The sequence below is a fragment of the Protopterus annectens genome, chromosome 9.part0 (assembly GCF_019279795.1).
Source record: "Protopterus annectens isolate FY-2018-M chromosome 9.part0, PAN1.0, whole genome shotgun sequence".
Classification (NCBI taxonomy): Eukaryota; Metazoa; Chordata; order Ceratodontiformes; family Protopteridae; genus Protopterus; species Protopterus annectens.
Genome location: NC_056743.1, coordinates 1,914,539,516 through 1,914,553,613, shown reverse-complemented (window position 1 = coordinate 1,914,553,613; position 14,098 = coordinate 1,914,539,516). Strand labels below are relative to the sequence as shown.

The window sequence follows — 14,098 nt, the reverse complement described above, 5'->3', positions numbered from 1 at the left end:
ATATATATATATATATATATATATATATATATATATATATTTTTATATATATATATATATATATATATATATATATATATATATATATATATATATTTATATATATATATATATATATATATATATATATATTTATACTTTAATAAGTTTAGAAATGTTTTAAAATTGATGTGATGTTCTTAATGGTGTTATTTAAATATAAATTTCAATTATGTAGTGAATTAACCAATTAACCAATTTATGATGTCATCACTGACACAGAAGATAAAAGAGGGGAGATGGGAAACAAATGATTCTGATGAAACCGCTATGGAAAGAGAAGAAAGCGCTCAATCTGTTTTATGTATGTTTAAATAAAGTGGTCGTGTGCGGATCCAACCTAAAGCAGTGTGTGTTGGCTTAACTTAAAATTCTGCCAAGCACCAAAACCAAACCCAAATACTTCTGTAGACTGCAGTACAGAGCCCAATCCGCACTCCCAGCCTCCTGATGAGAAAATGTACTTTCTCTGGCAACTTGAGTTTGACCTCTGGCTCCAGGTAAGTAAAAAAAGAATTTTTAAAAAAGAGCATTATGCATTAAATTTATTGCCTAATAGAAACTGTCTGTGTGTAAAGAAAATGGTTATATCTGTAATACCTGGCTGTTTATTGCAAAGCAATAACTGGTGGTTATTGTTGCCCTTGCTGTAAATAAACCGTCTCAATACTAGAAATTCAAATAACTGGTGTTATTTGTTCCACTTTGTTAAACCTTTGATGTTTGTTTTGTTTAAATGTAAAAATAATTAAGGTGAAGAGAAACGAGGGTTAAGGAGGAACTTTTCTGCAGGCTTGAGCCCTTTTCTGCAGGTTGGAGTGCAGGGAATGCAAGAGCCCTGCTTGAGCTGGTGTCTGTGTGTATGCAGGGTCAGAACAGCTAATGGTCAGTCATGAATGGTGGTACTACTTTGTCTGCAATCTAGAAGGATCACAACTCTGTGAACTGCAGTAATAGTAGTAATGATCCTCGATTCTGTGAAGTATAGTAATGATCCTCGACTCTGTGAACTGCAGTAGTGGTAGTAGTAATGATCCTTGACTCTGTGAACTGCAGTAGTAGTAGTAGTAATGATCCTTGACTCTGTGAACTGCAGTAATAGTAGTAATGATCCTCAGCTCTGTGAACTGCAGTAGTAGTAGTAGTAATGATCCTTGACTCTGTGAACTGCAGTAGTAGTAGTAGTAATGATCCTTGACTCTGTGAACTGCAGTAATAGTAGTAATGATCCTCAGCTCTGTGAACTGCAATAGTAGTAGTAATGGTCTTCGGCTCTGTGAACTGCAGTAATAGTAATGATCCTCGACTCTGTGAACTGCAGTAGTAGTAGTAATGATTCTTGACTCTGTGAACTGTAGTAGTAGTAGTAATGATCTTCGTCTCTGTGAACTGCAGTACTAGTAGTAATGATCCTCAGCTCTGTGAACTGCAGTAGTAGTAGTAATGATCTTCAGCTCTGTGAACTGCAGTAGTAGTAGTAATGATCCTCGACTCTGTGAACTGCAGTAGTATTAGTAATGATTCTTGACTCTGTGAACTGTAGTAGTAGTAGTAATGATTCTTGACTCTGTGAACTGCAGTAGTAGTAGTAGTAATGATCTTCGTCTCTGTGAACTGCAGTACTAGTAGTAATGATCCTCAGCTCTGTGAACTGCAGTAGTAGTAGTAATGATCTTCAGCTCTGTGAACTGCAGTAGTAGTAGTAATGATCCTCGACTCTGTGAACTGCAGTAGTATTAGTAATGATTCTTGACTCTGTGAACTGTAGTAGTAGTAGTAATGATCCTCGACTCTGTGAACTGCAGTAGTAGTAGTAGTAATGATCCTCGACTCTGTGAACTGCAGTAGTAGTAGTAGTAATGATTCTTGACTCTGTGAACTGCAGTAGTAGTAGTAATGATCCTCAGCTCTGTGAACTGCAATAGTAGTAGTAATGGTCTTCGGCTCTGTGAACTGCAGTAATAGTAATGATCCTCGACTCTGTGAACTGCAGTAGTAGTAGTAATGATTCTTGACTCTGTGAACTGTAGTAGTAGTAGTAATGATCTTCGTCTCTGTGAACTGCAGTACTAGTAGTAATGATCCTCAGCTCTGTGAACTGCAGTAGTAGTAGTAATGATCTTCAGCTCTGTGAACTGCAGTAGTAGTAGTAATGATCCTCGACTCTGTGAACTGCAGTAGTATTAGTAATGATTCTTGACTCTGTGAACTGTAGTAGTAGTAGTAATGATCCTCGACTCTGTGAACTGCATTAGTAGTAGTAATGATTCTCGACTCTGTGAACTGTAGTAGTAGTAGTAATGATCCTCGGCTCTGTGAACTGCAACAGTAGTAGTAATGGTCTTCGGCTCTGTGAACTGCAGTAGTAGTAGTAATGATCCTCGACTCTGTGAACTGCAGTAGTAGTAGTAATGATTCTTGACTCTGTGAACTGTAGTAGTAGTAGTAATGATCTTCGGCTCTGTTAACTGCAGTAGTAGTAGTAATGATCCTCGACTCTGTGAACTGCAGTAGTAGTAGTAATGATTCTCGACTCTGCGAACTGCAGTAGTAGTAGTAATGATCCTCGACTCTGTGAACTGCAGTAGTAGTACTGATTCTTGGCTCTGTGAACTGCAGTAGTAGTAGTAATGATCTTCGGCTCTGTGAACTGCAGTAGTAGTAGTAATGATCCTCGACTCTGTGAACTGCAGTAATAGTATTAATGATCCTTGACTCTAAGAACTGCAGTAGTAGTAGTAATGATCCTCGATTCTGTGAAGTGTAGCAATGATCTTCGGCTCTGTGAACTACAGTAGTAGTAATGATCTTCGGCTCTGTGAACTGCAGTAGTAGTAATAATGATCCTCGACTCTGTGAACTGCAGTAGCAGTAGTAATGATCCTCGGCTCTGTGAATTGCAGTAGTAGTAGTAATGATACTCGACAATGTGAACTGCAGTAGTAGTAGTAATGATCCCTGACTCCGTGAACTGCAGTACTAGTAGTAATGATCCTCAACCCTGTGAACTGCTGTAGTAGTAGTAGTAGTAATGATCCTCAACTCTGTGAACTGCAGTAGTAGTAGTAATGATCCTCGACTCTGTGAACTGCAGTAGTAGTAGTAATGATCCTCGACTCTGAGAACTGCAGTAGTAGTAGTAATGATCAGTTGCAGTGCGATTGTGGTAGATGACTGGAAACTGATCATATAGAGTTGAAATGAGGGCAGTCTTTTATTGCGTTTACACTTGCCTTTAAAGTTCAGCTCCCTTCTCACTTGTAGTGAATCTAAGCCCTCTGTGCACAACTACAGCACAACAGTTCACAATCAGAACCTGAGGCTGAGTGGCTCAGAAGAGCATGAGTCTCTCTTCGATATGCATAATCAAATTGTATTCCTAGGGGCTGTGACTGTTTTAGCAGTACTGCAACAAGGAAACAACAGTCTTTCATGTCCCCACCCTATGCACTTAGGATTTTCAACTGATTTTAAGGAGCAGAACAGTATTGCTTAGTTGTGGCATAATGTAAGGGAGACACAAAATGTTCTGAAAGTTTAAAGTATAAAAAGAATATCTGTTCTTCCAGAGAAATTATAGAGCTCACACAAAGAGCTCAGTACTGTTTCTACCTTACCAGGCTATTGTTTTCCTGTATGGCTGCAGGGTATAATCAATGGTAGACTTAAAACTACCATTTGGAGAACTCCCTATATACTCCGAACAATAATCTGGTGATATTATTAGGAAATGAAAATCAGAATAAAAAAAACAACTTGTGCTTCAGGAACTATATGGACTGGTTAGCATCTAATATTTCCGATTTGCTGGACTCTGATGGTATCAATGAACCACTGAGGTTGTTATGTTCAGTTTGTTATGCATGTCACAACCTCATTTTTACTTTTATCTTTGAAGGTTACACCTAGCTGCAAACCTTAGGTTAGATTGTAAAGGACACATGTATGTCTAGATAAGTAACACCGGAGAGTGAGCAGTCGAGAGTACGTCCTGGAAGTCACCCACAAAGAAAACAGAATACTTTCAGACAAAACTTGAACGCAACTTTATTATTGAAAATAAGAGCGTTTTCGCTGTCAGTGCAAGCTGGCAGCTTCCTCAGAAAAAACAAATAAAACATTTGGCGCCAAGGCCTTTAAATTAAAATCAGAGTCAGGTGTATCGTAGTGACATCACTACTTCCTTAAACATAATTTAAAGACACCCTGACAAGTTAACAGCGTTAAGAAAACTTTTTAAATTAAAATGAAGACTTTTTAATTAAAGTACAAATACAAGTACAGTGATCGGAAAGCCCATCGAATGCACACAATAAAAAAGGACCCAATAGGGGAATAAAAACAAATGCAAATGGTTTATCACAAGGTAAAAATATGCCTATATATATGACCAAATCAATCCAATAGTGCGTCTACAAGCCAAAAAAACCCACCTAAATAAATGGAGGTGGACATATTGTGAAACTATTCATAAAAGGGAATAAACAACTAATCACTTCTATATAGATGAAAATGGAAAGTGGTAACAAGCACCTGGTAACACCTCAGTATAAAAAATTTTAGATAAAAAAATCATATATTATACCAAAACATAAACTGAAACCATTCTCCCTATTTTATGTAACTTCTCATTTTTAATACTACTGAGATGTTACAGTTATCATTAAGGCCAGGACAGTGGAAAGCATTAAGCTTAATCTGCCATTCCAATTCGCGGAGTTCCAGTAACAGTGACAGGGGCCCCCCTCTGATACTGATCGGAATGTGATCAATTCCCATAAAGTGAAATTTATGTTCAGGAAAATTTTCAATATGCCTGGCTAAAGCATTTTCCTGTTTGACAGTCCTGATGGCATAGACGTGTTCGTAAATACGCTGCCGTAGTTTACGATCCGTCTTGCCTATATAGAATGCAGGACAGGCATTACAAAATGCTCCATAAATAACTGATGTTGTGTTACAGTTGATTGTATGATGAATGTAATATTTACTGTCATTCACTATGAACGAACAGCCTGTTTTGATGAGTTGACACCAATTACAGGAACCACATTTAATGAAGTTTAACTCATGTCTCGATTGCAGGAGTTCTTTAAGGTTCCTTCCTTTTCTAAACACCACCCTAGGAAAGGGACCTAATTTTTCAAAAAGGTGGATGTCATTCCTGATGAAATCCCAGTTTTTGCTCAGAATGTTACATATGCGTCAGTGATGCAGGGAGAATATGTAACATTCTGAGCAAAAACTGGGATTTCATCAGGAATGACATCCACCTTTTTGAAAAATTAGGTCCCTTTCCTAGGGTGGTGTTTAGAAAAGGAAGGAACCTTAAAGAACTCCTGCAATCGAGACATGAGTTAAACTTCATTAAATGTGGTTCCTGTAATTGGTGTCAACTCATCAAAACAGGCTGTTCGTTCATAGTGAATGACAGTAAATATTACATTCATCATACAATCAACTGTAACACAACATCAGTTATTTATGGAGCATTTTGTAATGCCTGTCCTGCATTCTATATAGGCAAGACGGATCGTAAACTACGGCAGCGTATTTACGAACACGTCTATGCCATCAGGACTGTCAAACAGGAAAACGCAGCCAGGCATATTGAAAATTTTCCTGAACATAAATTTCACTTTATGGGAATTGATCACATTCGATCAGTATCAGAGGGGCCTGTCACTGTTACTGAACTCCGCGAATGAATGGCAGATTGCTTAATGCTTTCCACTGTCCTGGCCTTAATGACAACTGTAACATCTCAGTAGTATTAAAAATGAGAAGTTACATAAAATAGGGAGAATGGTTTCAGTTTATGTTTTGGTATAATATATGATTTTTATCTAAAATTTTTATACTGAGGTGTTACCAGGTGCTTGTTACCACTTTCCATTTTCATCTATATAGAAGTGATTAGTTGTTTATTCCCTTTATGAATAGTTTCACAATATGTCCACCTCCATTTATTTAGGTGGGTTTTTTGGCTTGTAGACGACTATTGGATTGATTTGGTCATATATAGGCATATTTTACCTTGTGATAAACCATTTGCATTTGTTTTTATTCCCTATTGGGTCCTTTTATTGTGTGCATTCGATGGGCTTTCGATCACTGTACTTGTATTTGTACTTAATTAAAAAGTCTTCATTTTAATTTAAAAGTTTTCTTAACGCTGTTAACTTGTCAGGGTGTCTTTAAATTATGTTTAAGGAAGTAGTGATGTCACTACGATACACCTGACTCTGATTTTAATTTAAAGGCCTTGGCGCCAAATGTTTTATTTGTTTTTTCTGAGGAAGCTGCCAGCTTGCACTGACAGCGAAAACGCTCTTATTTTCAATAATAAAGTTGCGTTCAAGTTTTGTCTGAAAGTATTCTGTTTTCTTTGTAGGTGACTTCCAGGACGACTGCTCACTCCGTTGACTTGTTCAGTTTTTGTTGCCGCTCTTCTCCAGTTTGTTGTGTCTAGATAAGTAAAAAGGTCCACTTATTACGGCGCTCACAAGCATTCTAATTGGGCACAGGTGTCTCTGTTTTACAAGTCTGTCTTCTCTGTTTTACAAGTCTGTCTTCTCATTGTGTGTGTGTGTGTGTGTGTGTGTGTGTGTGTGTGTGTGTGTGTGTGTGTGTGTGTGTGTGTGTGTGTGTCTGTGTGTGTGTGGTGTGTGTGTGTGTGTGTGTGTGTGTGTGTGTATGTGTGTGTGTGTGTACATGTTATTACAGTATATGTGGCCTTAAGTGGAACAATAAAAAAATATTTCCTCGAAGACAACAAGTTGCATGTTATAAGTAGAACCATAACTCTCAGGCGTACCACATTATGAGGAGCGTTCCTCACTTGGGGTCTTAAAAAGTTCATGTTCCTAGAAGTTCCACATTGAAATGATCTGTCACACATTCACTGTTCACAAACTTTTAACGGATATCCATAGTAAATAGAAATTAATTGTATTAATTCATTAAAATATTTATCCCATAAATAAAAATATCATATTTTGGCCATCCTATGAGCTTTCTCTGGTTATATTTTGTGTTTAATATTTTGTCTGTTCTTCAATTTGCGTTTGAATGTTGGTATCCCACAATTCTATTGGAGTGGGTGGGGTTGCATAATTATGTATGCAAATTTTATGTTAATAAGCATACAGATTTTTAGCCAGTTGTACCTACTTTCATGGACCTTTGTCCAGATTTTTCATGTTTCCGGGTTGAGAGGTATGGGATGCAGCACTGCTTACCTGATGTTTGTAGCGAGACAGATAGTTGAGAAGAATCTAGAGAGGAGGAAAGAGTCTAATGGGGAGTTCCTAGACTTGGAGTAAACATATGACAAAGTCCCGAAAAAGCAGGCAGTCCTGTGGGGGTGTGAAGTCCCAGAAACATTGGTAGAATTAATGCAAGCTACATATAAGGATGCAATGACTCAGGTATGAACAGTGTTCGGTCTCACAGAGGGGTTCCCAGTGAAAGTGCATGCGCACCAGGGTTCAGCTTTGAGCCCACTGCTGTTCATACTGGTGATGAACTACATTAGCAAATAGGGTGGAGGGGACAGATCAGTAAAGTTGCTGTATGCAGACAATGTGGCATTACAGGCAGACTTTGAACAAGAGATTCAGCAAATGATAGGGGAATGGAATACAAAATTGAAGGCACATGGGATGAAACTGAGTACAGATAAGGCAGTTGTAATGGCAGCAAAGGGTGGAGTCCAGAAGAAGCTGAGAGCTGAGATAGAAGTGAAAATAGTGGAACAGGTTAACAGCTTCAAGTATCTGGGGGGGTTGATTGAGGAGAAAGAAAGTCTGAATGAAGAGGTCAAAGGTAGAATCAGAGAGGCTGCAGCCAACTGGCAAAGAGTGTTAGGTGAAGCTGAAAAGTAAGGTGTGCAAGACAGTGGGGCGGCCAGTACTACTGTATGGTACAGAAACCTGGGCAGTAAAGGCAGAACAGTTGAAGAAGCTAGAGGTGATGGAGCTGAAGTGCCCGAGATGGGTGGCAGGATGCAAACTGTGGGATAGATGAAGAAATAATGACATAAAAGCAGAAGCCAGAGTAGCTCCAGTTATAGGAGAGGTCAAAGAGAACAGATTATGGTGGTTCGGACACATGCAGAAAAGCAGAAGACAATCTGGTGAAGAAGATTTGGGACAGACAGGAAGAAGGCAAGAGGAAATGAGGGTATCCAGCAAAGAGGTGGATGGATTGTATGAGACAAGACCTGTGACAATCAGACATGAGTGTCGAAGAGGATAGGAGAGTGGAATTGAACAGAGGGGGGTGGTGGCAGTTAACACGATTCCCCACTTCTAGGTAGAAAATGGGAAATGGAGTTGCTGATGCATTTTACTTATGGCAGGTAGTGAGGAAGCAGGTAGTAAGCAGCTGCAGGGCTCTAGGATATTCAGTGGTGGGAGCGTCTGGAAGTGGGTAGATGCTAGGTAGGAAGGAAGTATTTTCTATGAGGAAAAGGAGTTAGGTTGTCCTGGTATCTTGTCCTATGTGTCGGAAGTGTGAGAAGTAGATGGGTTTGAAAAGACAGAGTGTGAGGATACAATTAAGATAGGAAGCACTGAGGATTTATTTAGGGAAAGTAGAAGCCGAAAAGTAGAATAACAGATAAGTACTGTTAGGGAGGGTCCTGAGTAAGAATGACTATAGAGGAAAGCATTATGGGAGGGAGAAAGGTTGTTAGGAATGATGCTAAATGTTAGATGCAAGTTAGGAAATAGAAGAATAGAAACAGGAGAGATTGTATGATATTAGTGGAGTTGTTTGTTGACGGTGTCACAAGTGTCACAAGTGAAATATTTATGTGTAATCTTTAAATATTAACCAAAGTCACTTAAAAGAGCTAGGAAAAGGCTTTGAAACCTGTATTCTCAGCACAGACAGCAGCTTGTTAACAAAGAAGAGCTTTAGTTCTTTGCAGTAACACTAAATGTCAGAGAGAAAGCTTAACTTAGCTCAGTAAATACAAGGAGAAAAAAGGCTATGAATCCTGTACCCTTAGTCACTTTAACAAAGTAAGAATAAGGGTGGGGAGTTTCAAACCCTGAACCCTTGTACAGAAAGCATTGTCTTAACTATGCAGAAGTTAAGACCTCTACATCAGCTGAGAACTTCATAACATATTAGCTCTACCGTTCTGATGTTTTTTTGAACAAAAAAAACATGGAATTCTAATGTATGGTATTGATGACTGAATGTAATGGTCCATGAGTTATGAAGGACAGGGTAGGTATAAGAGACAAACTCAAAAACATTCTGTAAAATTGGGGAAAGTTAAACAGAAGGGGGTGTCCAAGTGGCAGAGTTGACATACATCTAACCTGCTGCACTGAAGACTTCCAGATAAAGCCAGGAGGAACACTAGATGACACCAGGAAGAATTTGTAAATATTTACTCTGAGCCACGTAAAGGAGGTAGAGATCTCGCATCATGATGCTTTTTCTGAACACTAAGAAAAATGAAACTCTTCTTCTTTTGGCTTTTTCCCGATTAGGGGTCACCACAGTGGATCACCTGTCCACTCATGATTGGCAGTGGAGTTTTACGGTGTCGAGTTGCCAGCTCAATACCCAACCTTCCACAGAAGGCATACACACGCATGCACTCACACCTAAGGCCAATTTTAGAGTGTCCAATCCACCTACAGCTTGTCTTTGGGATGTGGGACGAAACCGGAGCACCCAGAGGAAACCCACGTGGCCACAGGGAGGACATGCAGACTCCGCACAGAAGGCACCGCAGCTGAGGATTGAACCAGAGAACCTATTGCTGTGAGGTGGCAATGCTAACCGCTGCACCACTGCGACCGCCCAAAAAAAATTAAACTCTAATATCTGGTATCGTGAACTAACTGTAATCATTTGTGAGTTATGAGGGGCAAGGCAATATTAACAGGGTACAGCAAGGATATTCTGTAAACTAAGATATGGCATTATGTCTGTGTGTGTGTGCGTGTGCATGCATGAATGCGTGCATGCGTGTGTGTGTGTGTGTGTGTGTGTGTGTGTGTGTGTGTGTGTGTGTGTGTGTGTGTGTGTGTGTGTGTGTGTGTGCTTCTCATGACATGCTAAACCAAAGTCCCATCTACTTGATAGCTCACATAGACATAAAAAACTCCCATAGCATCTATCAAAAAGAGTAGGGGAAGTTATCCCAAGCCCTGGCCAATTTTTTTTAATATTGAGAGAGCAGTGTTTGTCAGATCTCATATTGTTGTCATTTGTGACTCCAAGTCGCTTGGTGTATGGAACAGGTTCTATCTTGGTATTGTTAGAAGAAGTTATCTGAAAGGGGAGCTGGAGGTCTGAGGTTTTGCTTCTTGAGAAAATCATAAGTTTTGTTTTATTGGGATTGAGAAGTAAGTGAGAGTCGGAGAGCCAAGACTCTAGTGCTGTGAAGGAAAGCTGGGTTAATGTATGGAGCTTAGAAAGTGTGGGGGCTGAATAGATACAGATAGAGTCATCAATGTACTGTATGACTGTAGCTTGTTGGGTGTCTATGTGCAACTTATTGGTGAATATGCTGAAAAGAAGTGGACCCAAGATGGAGCCTTGTGGAACACCTAGTGAAACAAGTGATGAAAAATCATATTACCACTTTACAGCTTGTTGTCTATCAAGCAGATAGCTATTAAACCGTGCGAGGGCAGAATGGCTTAGATTAATGGATGAGAGTTTAGTTAGCAATTTTTGATGGGACACGGTGTCAAATGCTTTGGACATATTGAGGAATATGGCAGAGACTAGATCACCATTATTTCTGCATTGGTTGATAGTGTTTGTGAAACTCAATAGTGCGCTAGTAGTGTTGTGGTCGAAAGCCATGTTAGGAATTTGTTAGCACGTTGTTTGACAGTTCAGGAGCTGAGAATTAATAAATTTTTTTCTAATATTTTTGATAGTGGACATAAGATTGATTCTTCTTCTTTTGGCTTTTTGCGATTAGGAGTCGCCACGGCAGATCACTTGTCCACTCATGATTGGCAGTGGAATTTTACAGTGTTGAGTTGCCAGCCCAGTGCCCAACCTACCACAGATGACACACACATGCACGCACTCATGCCTAGAGCCAATTTAGAGTGTCCAATCCACCTACAGCATATTGGCCTAAAATTGGAAAGTTCAAAACAAGACCCCCCCCCTTTGTGAAGCGGTGTGCTATGAGATATTTTCCATATTTTGGGTATATACTCTTCAGTTAAGTACTACTACTAATAATAGTAATAATAATAGTAATAGTTAAATAATTAAGTACTGCTACTAATAATAGTAATAATAATAGTAATAGTTAAATAATTAAGTACTACTACTAATAATAGTAATAATAATAGTAATAGTTAAATAATTAAGTACTGCTACTAATAATAGTAATAATAATAGTAATAGTTAAATAATTAAGTACTACTACTAATAAGAGTAATAATAATAGTAATAGTTAAATAATTAAGTACTACTACTAATAATACTAATAATAAAAGTAATAGTTAAATAATTAAGTACTACTAATAATAATAGTAATAATAATAGTAATAGTTAAATAATTAAGTACTACTAATAATAATAGTAATAATAATAGTAATAGTTAAATTGCTCACAAGTTGCAGTTCATAGAGATGGCATTAAACACATATACTCTTTGGAACACAGATGACCAGGTAATATTGGCTAGGCAAAAATATATTTGATCTTTGTCTGAGAAAAATAGATTTTACTAATTCCCAGTCTCTGAACATAATTAAAGTATGCTGGAGGTGGAAGGAGGGAGGGACTAGTTCAGTCTGGGGTATTGCAGGAACAGAGCCAGTTTTTATTTAGGTGGTCTTTTAGTAGTTGTTTGAAAGAAAAGCTGAATATTGTCCCAATATTGATTACTTTTCTCACATTTAACAAATATATAATACTGGTCTGGATTTAATGTTTTCTTATATCTCCAACAGTCAACTCCTTTAGTTTTATATATTTTGTTAATTTTGGATAATGGAACTTAGATTCTGTGTAGATATTCCAATGAGAGGACTTTGTTTTTAAACCCAGAAACTTTAATATCAGATTGTTACTGCTATCATTATCCGCTTCTGTTACATCCCATTCTTATATGTAATTCCTGCATCTGTATCTGTTATCTCTTTTTGTTTTTAAATCTAAAAATTAGTTTATGTAGTTTAGATCAGGAAGGCTTTATGCCTGTCTCACCATTAATAATTATACAGAAGTATTCCAAGATTTTTGAACAACCTTTTATTTCAATTTCTGCCATTAAAGTTTTCTTTTCTTTTCCTTAAGTTTAATTCTAATGATGTAAATTAGAAGACAGTTTACATGTTCCAGTTCAAAGAATATGTTCTTAACCTGTTCACAGAGCTTGTGAAAATGATTTACATACAACACGAATTTGCAGCTAGTCAGAGAGCTACTACTCATGTGAATATTATATACAGTGCTAGCATTTCATTATCAGTTATGCACTTTTGGAGGGCATATTATTACAAATTATACCTATTACATATACACTGTCATATGTAGAATTATTACCAAGGCCATCCAATACCTTCCTGATTTATCATTTAAATATTAGAAGTATCAACAACAAAGTATCTAACCTTCATACTCTCCTAGCCACCCACCTCCCAGATATAGTATGTGTAACAGAAACCTGGCTTAAACCAGGGACCAAAGATATTAAAATATTACCACCTGGATATAATATGCATAGACTAGACCGAATAAAAAGAAAGGGTGGTGGTATTGCTGTGCTCTATAACAGCAATCTCTACATTACCTTTAACACTGAACAACCACCCCAAATCTCTAATGCAGAAATACTTGCTTTAAAAATACAGCTAAACAAAGAAAAAAGTATAAATCTATTTACAGTGTATATCCCTCCAGGGAACAATGTGGATACACTGGAAAACTTACTTAACTAGATATCCAACAACTACCCCCAAGAAACTATTATCATGGGTGACGTCAACATTGACTGGAACCTATGCTCTTCAGAAACCAACCCCATCCACATTAACCTACATGGGTTTACCCAGATTATAAATACTACAACTAGAACTGGAAATGTAAACCAAAAAGAAAGTATTTTAGACTGGATTCTAATAAATAGCCAGCCACAAACTTATAAGTCTGGGACTGCACCAAATGACCTAAGCGACCACCTCATCACATACATAACAAAAAATAAAATAGGCCTATCTACCACTCCCATGTACAGGTCAATTATAAACAAGAAGCAATTTGACCTAACAAAATTCCAAGAAGAACTCAAATCTTGTAATTGGGCCCCACTAAAGTATCTCCCCCTTGAAGAAGCAGTAACTAGATTTAATACCACCTTCCTAGACATACTTGATAACCATGCTCCAAAAAGGTTAATTAAGACCAAAGTAAACATTGCACCCTGGCTTACAAGGGAAACCAAATCTAAAATTAAAAATAGAAACAAATCCTGGGAAACCTGGCGTGCAACTAAATTATCCCGAGACCGCATCATATTTCAACAAAAGAAATGACACAAAAAGCAATACTAGCTGACAAAAAGTTACTACTGCCAACTACAAAACAAACACCAAAACAACCCGCAAAAATTTTGGGCAGGTCTTAACAACCTCTTACGCCCAGGCAAGTCTTCAACTCCCACCCCAGAAACGGTATCAGATAAAACTCCATTAGAAGTAGCTAACACCTTTAACTCATTCTTCACGAGTACTATACAAACCTTAGCTAACCAACTATCTGCTAAATACAGTACTGTGACGGAGGATATTCCAGTAACTAGACCCACTTTCACTCTACAACCTGTCCCAACAACTAGCATAAGATCCTTATTACAAAAACTTAAACCTACTACCCCCTCCGCTGACCTTCTCCCAGCTGAATACTTACAGAAAGCCGCAAATGTAATAGCCTACCCCATATCAATACTTATAAATCGTACCATCCTGGAATTTTCCATCCCAATAATTTGGAAAACATCCCATGTTATACCTCTTCATAAAGGTGGCTCTTCCACTGAACTGTCCAACTATAGACCAAT

The 14,098-nt window shown here is 38.0% G+C and overlaps 1 protein-coding gene across 1 annotated transcript in view; it reads left to right on the top strand.

Moving 5' to 3' along the window:
* The window catches only part of LOC122812319 (regulator of G-protein signaling 8-like), a 511,190-nt gene that overhangs the window by 266,806 nt on the left and 230,286 nt on the right, over positions 1-14,098 (top strand). The window lies entirely within an intron of this gene.